Source organism: Triticum urartu, chromosome 3 (assembly GCF_003073215.2).
Source record: "Triticum urartu cultivar G1812 chromosome 3, Tu2.1, whole genome shotgun sequence".
Taxonomy (NCBI): domain Eukaryota; kingdom Viridiplantae; phylum Streptophyta; class Magnoliopsida; order Poales; family Poaceae; genus Triticum; species Triticum urartu.
Window position 1 is genome coordinate 517406599 of NC_053024.1, and position 8070 is coordinate 517414668.

Sequence of the window (8070 nt, forward strand, 5' to 3'; positions counted from 1 at the left end):
TCATCAGTTTGGCCAGCCACCGGACCCTCAGCCGCCTGCACATGTGAGCAGCATGATCATTACATGGGACTATGATTCTCTGTTTGCCGCCTCTGGACAACAACCAGAGTCTTAGGGGCTACTATCTGTATAGGGCATACCTAGCGTGTGCGGTACCATCAAATATATATCTTTTCTTTTCCCTAATAATAAAGCACGGATTGACTCCGTGGGTTCACCGTCACAATACGCTTTCTTCTTATGTTATAATATGCTTTTACAATTTGTATGGACAAAATCATAATATAAATGAGGTGGTACTAATCTCCCAAGTACGGTTGTCTCCTCTATGCTCTATCCTCTCCTCACGACCGGATCCGCTGCCGCCGCCCCCGCTACAGCATGCCGTCGCCCTAACCCCACTCGCTGGTGCTGATCCGCTGCCGCCGCCGCGCCCCTCCCTTCGCTCGCCGCTGCCTCCGTCTTTGTGATGCTCCCGCCCAAGATAAAGAGGTTACGAGGCTGAGACGCCAATGTCCAAGCCCTTGTTGTTCACCTTCCCAGCCTCCCTTCCAAGCTCCACCAGCCTGATGGCTGATCTGACCTATGGACGGTGCTACGCTGAGCGATCGATTGGCATCCTGCTCAGCCCTGCCATCAAGCGCGCCCTATGGGCTCGCCATCTCGCGCTCCCCGTCATCAGACTCGTGATGGGCGATAGGGTGGATCATCTGACACGCCTGGCGACCCAGAGGAGAAGGATTTGGAGAGAAGGTTGGGCGGCATACAGGTGTTCTCGGTTGCCAAGACTGCAGCCATGGTTATGGGTGGAATTTACCTTGTCTAATCTATTACATGAATAGTCCATGAATCCCCTTACGTGAGGTCAATTTTTTAGATAGTTTTAATGTAGCAGAAAGAGGCCATTCACATGGATATGAACTAATAGTCTCAGAGTGCCAAGATTAGAGATGGAATTTACTTTGCGCGGCTGTCACAAGATAAAGGAGGCAGTGGACGGGAGATATTCAACCAGAGTTTGATCCTTTGTCTAATTGACTTTGCATTATCCAATATGATTAGCTGGTGACATGAGAGAGAGGGGGATAGACCCCTTTGGCTACTACACTAAGGTTATGCCTACAATGTGCTACTCATATTCCACTTTTAGACGACAGGCAACTTCAGAATTCAGATCCCTTTGATTTATATTTCAGATCATCTTGCTGCAACTTGGTAGTAGACAACCATTTTTGGTGATCATATACAGAATTTTTTGGTTCTTCTGTTCGTATATGTCTTTTCAATTTTCCTATGTGCTAACAGAAGAAAAAAGTAGATAGTTTGAACACCTATTTATTCACCTGTGTTCTACACGAAGAAAGAGCAGGATAAATACCATCTGTTGGTAGTCTTTCTATTTGTCCTTAGTTATTTATATTCTACACTAATATAGCAAGGCGAAGCCTAATCTTTACTCTGGGTCACTGATAGAAGTACTGGTACACAATGAACTTTTTGTACACAATTAACTTTTTGTAGTTCTTTTTCTTATGGAAACTTTTCGTACTTCTTTGTTGTGATATACGCCCATCTCGAATTTCATTTTAGGTCTACTTATTTTATCTTGGCTAGGTGTTGACAGCAAGAAACACTTCAAATATATGACTCTTGTGTATATAAATATATGCTCGCTCTACAATATAATGTAGATAATGATCACTGTAATTTAATCTGCTATTTAGTGTACAATATTTGTATTCATAAGAAGAGATAGTTATACACTTCGTTGCCGTTTTATATCTGAGTTAAGAAAAAACATTAGTCTTCCTCTATAGAGGTATGTTGCCTTGCTGAGGCTGCTTTGGTTTTGCTATATTTGCTGCTCTTTTGTGCTATACTACTATTCCATATATAGAGAGATCGGAGAAGAGAACAGCAGCTTGTTACTACAGATATTTCATGCTGCTACTCGCTTACTGTTACACATCTACATACAGAAGGCTGCTGCTTGCTGATTACAATCCATTCATGATATGTAGGTATGTATGCTTCTGCTAGGTACATGTGAACAGGGAGACAAGGAATGGAAGCTGCAGCGGTAGCCGGCCGATGGCCACACATTGGCAATCACTGCTTAGATACGTGACTCCAGCCACCTATGGTGAGCAGACTTGATCTTGATATGTTAGTCCAAGTGGATAAACATTATTATGTGTTTAATGTGATGGGACTTCATTGGTTGGACGTCGATTAGGATATATGTTGTACATAGCCACATATGATTTTTTTCGAGTTGCCATATGATGGAAATCAGTAGCTTGATTTGCTGTTCAACAAACGTTTATGGTATGTGTGTGTCCGCGCTTTTGCCGATTCTCACAAAAATGCTTGATTTTAGGATGTGGTTCTTAGTTATGGTCATTTGGTAATTTTGACAATGAGAACAAAAATTTATCCCAAGATCATATACCTTGATTTAAAAAAGTTCTGGTTGTGACTAGGATTAATCAGATTATTTGCAAATCATGTGTAGAAAACTTGGATCAGCTATGGTAAAAGCTCTCATGCCATATATTGTTGGAAATATGCCCTAGAGGCAATAATAAATTATTTATTATTATTATATTTCATTGTTCATGATAATCGTTTATTATCCATGCTAGAATTGTATTGATAGGAAACTCAGATACATGTGTGGATACATAGACAACACCATGTCCCTAGTAAGCCTCTAGTTGACTAGCTCGTTGATCAATAGATGCTTACAGTTTCCTGACCATGGACATTGGATGTCGTTGATAATGGGATCACATCATTAGGAGAATGATGTGATGGACAAGCCAATCCTAAGCCTATCACAAAGATCATGTAGTTCGTATGCTAAAGCTTTTCTATTATCAAGTATCATTTCCTTAGACCATGAGATTGTGCAACTACCGGATACCGTAGGAGTGCTTTGGGTGTGCCAAACGTCACAACGTAACTGGCTGGCTATAAAGGTTCACTACAGGTATCTTCGAAAGTGTCTGTTGGGTTGGCACGAATCGAGACTGGGATTTGTCACTCCATGTAACGGAGAGGTATCTTTGGGCCCACTCGGTAGGACATCATCATAATGTGCACAATACGACCAAGGAGTTGATCACAGGATGATGTGTTACGGAACGAGTAAAGAGACTTGCCGGTAACGAGATTGAACAAGGTATCAGGATACCGACGATCGAATCTCGGGCAAGTACAATACCGCTGGACAAAGGGAATTGAATACGGGATTGATTGAATCCTCGACATCGTGGTTCATCCGATGAGATCATCGTGGAACATGTGGGAGCCAACATGGGTATCCAGACCCCGCTATTGGTTATTGGCCGGAGAGTTGTCTCGGTCATGTCTGCATGGTTCCCGAACCCGTAGGGTCTACACACTTAAGGTTCGATGACTCTAGGGTTATTAGGAAGACTTGTATGTGATTACCGAATGTTGTTCGGAGTCCTGGATGAGATGCCGGACGTCACGAGGAGTTCCGGAATGGTCCGGAGGTAAAGATTTATATATGGAAAGTTGTTGTTCGGGTTCCGGGAAAAGTTCGGTTTTTTCCGGTATTGTACCGGGAAGCTTCCGGAAGGTTCCGGAGGATTCTGGAGGGGTCCGGAGGTCCGGAAAATGTTCCACCACGTCCAATACAGCAGCATGGGCTGTAGGGTGGCGCCCTAACCTTAATGGGCCAAGGGCACCAGCCCCCCCAAGGCCCATGCGCATGGGAGAGGGGAAACCCTAAGGGGGAGGGCCTCCACTTGACTTGGGAGGCACTCCTCCCCCCTTGGCCGCCGCCCTCAACCCTAGATGGGATCTAGGGGGGCCGGCCCCCTCTCTCCCCACCTATAAATAGTGGAGGGGTAGGAGGGCGGCCACACCCTTGGAACCTGGCACAGCCCCTCCCCTCCAATACCTCTCCTCCTCCGCGTGAGCTTGGCGAAGCCCTGCCGGAGAACTGCCACTCCATCACCACCACGCCGTCGTGCTGCTGTTGGACTCTCTTCCTCAACCTCTCCCTCCTCCTTGCTGGATCAAGGCATGGGAGACGTCTCCGTTTCGTACGTGTGTTGAACACGGAGGTGCCGTCCGTTCGGCGCTAGGATCATCGGTGATTTGGATCACGACGAGTACGACTCCATCAACCCCGTTCACTTGAACGCTTCCGCTTAGCGATCTACAAGGGTATGTAGATGCACTCTCCTTCCACTCATTGCTAGATTACTCCATAGATTGATCTTGGTGATGCATAGAAAATTTTAAATTTCTGCTATGATCCCCAACATATATATCATGTGGATATCTACATATCGTTTTTCCAGATGCTATTGGAGAAGTTGTTGCTATCGAACCTTCCATGTTGAGAAACTAGAAATAGTATTTATGTGTTTTACCCTGCTCTAATGTTTGTTTCCCAGTTTGAGAATGGCAAGAAGATGCTTATTCTCCATGGTACAAGGACTAGCGCAGTTTTGAAATTCATGCTGGCAGACGTTTTTCACCTTATGCGTGATCATTATGTGAAGTATGCCAATAACAAGGACAACAACAAGACATTTGAGAGTAGGGGTCCAACTTCCCTGGAGGTATTCTGCCTCAAATCTTACAGCAACCTTTTATTCACATTTCCTTTTTTGTAGTTGGTGACAATAAGGAATTGTTATTCACTTGAGAAAATCAAGATTAAATCGATGATGCTATCAAAAGTAAATGACTTTCTGAGCTAGACAGTGGCTTTTTGAGCACTAATGTAGAACCTATCTCAAACCTTTCCCATGTCTGTCATAATGATCTTTTTATTTTCCTTTGTATATTAAGCTAGAGAATATTATTCTGCATTATTTTCAACCGTTACTTTGTACCCCGACTGTACATTCTTCCAGTGAACACATCAAAATAGCAGGTCCGCAGATCTAAAGGCTCATTGGTTTGGTGTTGGACCGATGGTGATGTACTTATGTTGCTTCCATTGTAGGTGTGATTTTTCTGTTACAAAGTGAGGTGAATTGAGCTGATTGTTGCTACTTCTATTCGTGGTTATCAGCGTGTTCCTACGCGACCCCTGGCAAGGCTGCATCCTATTTGCGGCTCGCCCATGCCCCGCCTACTGTGGGGGGGTGCTTTAGGTCGCTTCCTTCCCTGAACGTTTGACCCTGTCGAGCCAGAAACATGAGCAGCTGGCCGACTGGGATTTAGAACCTGGAGCTCCTCAATGAACCTTTGAATGAAGGCATGTGTAGAATGTGGAATTTGGAAAATTCCCTCATGGATAGCTTTCCTTCGTGACGACCAAATAGCCCACAAAGGAACACTAAGTTTGACAAACAATGCATGAGATAATACCTCCAACTGAGTAAAAAGCCAATGCTTGGCACTCGGCTCAGATGTCGCCACTAGGCTTTGTGCTAGCTCCTCATCTACAAGGGCCCAAATGCATCTGGAGGTCGTACACTCGAGTAAAGAGTGGCGCCAAGAATCTAGAGCTCCACAGAGACCGCACGAGTTAGAATTAGACATGTGGCGATGTGCCCTTACATCCTCCATCGGCAGCGACTGCTTCGCAAGTCTCCATAGGAACATTCGAATTTTGCCCGGCACCTCTGTCTTCCACAATCCTTTCCATGCCCTCTCGTCTCTGCTTTCAGCAGAAGATCCCGCTGTGCCATACAGCCAAGCTTCCCTTCTCTGTCGAGTTGCAACCAACATGTTACATGCCGATTTTACTGAAAAAGACCCATTCTTCTCATGGTTCTAGCACCAAAAATCTGCCACGTTCTGAGTGCATAAAGGGATCTCGAGAATGACTGGAACATCTATATCCAGGAAAACCTCACGAACGCACTGAACATTCCAGGTGGCAGTCGTTGGATCAATAAGTTCGGACACTAAAGTTGGTCGGTCCTGTAGCAAACAACCATATGGGCGCGGCATCTCTGTTCTTGGGAGCCAATTCTCTGTCCATATATTGGTGGTGAGACCATTCCCAATCCTCTTAATTAAACCTTGTTTGAGGGTGTCCCGTCCTTCAATTACTGCTCGCCATATCTGGCTTGGGTGGCTGCCGAGGCTTGCATCTAAAATGGAGGTGCTTGGGTAGTAGATGCTCTTCAATATCCTCGCACTCAAATAATCAGGGTTCCGCAACAGACGCCAAGCTTGCCTCGCTAGCATGGCTAGATTGAACAACTCAAAGTCCTTGAAGCGCAAGCCCCCCATGTACTTTGGTTGTGTCATGTCTCTCCAGGACACCCAGTGTGGTTTCCGCTGCCCTTCTTTGCTACCCCACCAAAACTTCCTGATAAGCTTGTTTAGGTGCTCACAGAGTCCTCGAGGAAGTCTGAAGCATGACATGGAATAAACTGGAACTTCTTGAGCTACTGATTTGACAAGGACTTCTTTCCCCGCTCTCGACATGGTGCTTTCAATCCAGCCTTGTATCTTGCTCCACAGTCGATCTTTGAGGTATTTGAAAGCCCCATTCTTCGAACTCCCTATGTCGGAAGGCATACCTAGGTTCTTCTCATTGAAAGTTTCAATTGGCACATTAAGAATACCTTTGATATCATTGCGAACATTATCTGGAACACCCTTTCTGAAAAAGATAGATGATTTGTTGTAGTTGATTCGCTGACCAGTAGCTTGACAATATATGTCCAAGACTTGGAGCACCTCGGTAGCACCAACACTATTCGCCTTGAAGAACAGCAGGCTGTCATCTGCAAATAAAAGATGGTTTACCTACGGTGCGGAAGATGCCACTTGTAGACCACCCAAGTTTGATGACTCACTTTTTGATTTTAAGAGGCACGAAAGGCCCTCTGCTGCCAACAAGAACAAGTATGGAGATATCGGGTCCCCCTGACGGATCCCTCTTGATGGTGTAAATTCTTCCAACTTTCGTCCATTGAACAATACTGAAAATTTGACAGAGCTAACCAGGCCCATCACAATGTTAACCCATCTCTCTGTGAATCCCAACTTCAGCATAATAGCTTGGAGGTATTCCCATTCCACCCTATCGTATGCTTTCATTATGTCAAGTTTCAAAGCACAAGATTGATTTTTCTTTGCCCTGTTTCGCTTCATGAAATGCAGACACTCATAAGCAGTTATGATATAGTCAGTGATTAGCCTTCCTGGGACAAAGGCTGATTGCTCCTCAGATATTATCTCTGGTGGAATCTCCTTCAGGCGGTTGGATATAACCTTCGATGCAATCTTGTACAACACATTACATAGACTAATGGGTTGAAACTGTGATAGGAGAGTCGGGTTTTTTACCTTTGGGATTAAACCAAGATAGTTTCATTAATCCAGTTGGCTGACTCTGTCCCATCCACAATTCTCAGGACCACCTTAGTAACATCATCTCCACATATGTCCCAATGGCGCTGAAAAAAGTATGCTGGAAAGCCGTCTGGGCCCGGGGCCTTGATGGGGAACATCTGAAACAAAGCTTTCTTGACTTCAACTTGGGTGTAGGGGGCGTTAAGTGTTTCATTCATTGCCGCCGTTACCTTACATGGGACAGTATCTAGAACCTCGTTCATATCATGCACGCCTTCGGAAGTATAAATATTTTTATAAAAAGTTGTGGCCATCGACTCCATCTCTATCATGTGATCCGTCATTTGACCATTATCTTTCTGCAAAGACTTAATCTGATTTTCCTCCGTCTCCTACTTACACACAAGTGAAAGAAGTACGTGTTTTTGTCGCGGAGCCAGTCAATGCGTGCACATTGTCGCCACAACATCTCTTCACGGTAATAGAGCTCAATCAGATGATCAGAAACCTTAATTCAGCATGTGACGGTCCCGTGCGGCCTGGGATCGCCCGCCATTCCTGTAGATGCTTTTTTAATTGGCTTATTTCACGTTGAAACATTTCCAAAGTGCTCTCTATCCCACGTTGACAAATCCGGACCCAGTTGGTTTAACTTTGCATGCACTGATTCCACTGATTCTCCTACCGCTTCTTTCCACTTTGTGTCCACCAATTCAACAAGCGTTGGGTTCCTCTCCCATGCAACAAAAATCTGTAACTAAGGGGAAA

General features: G+C 44.8%; 1 long non-coding RNA gene across 1 annotated transcript; it reads left to right on the forward strand.

The window, feature by feature from the left end:
• The first annotated feature begins 332 nt into the window (after positions 1-332).
• LOC125548608 lies at positions 333-5110 on the forward strand. Its single transcript, XR_007301133.1, has 3 exons — positions 333-2143; positions 4434-4601; positions 4991-5110. It is a non-coding gene; the product is annotated as an uncharacterized LOC125548608 (long non-coding RNA).
• Positions 5111-8070: the final 2960 nt, after the last annotated feature.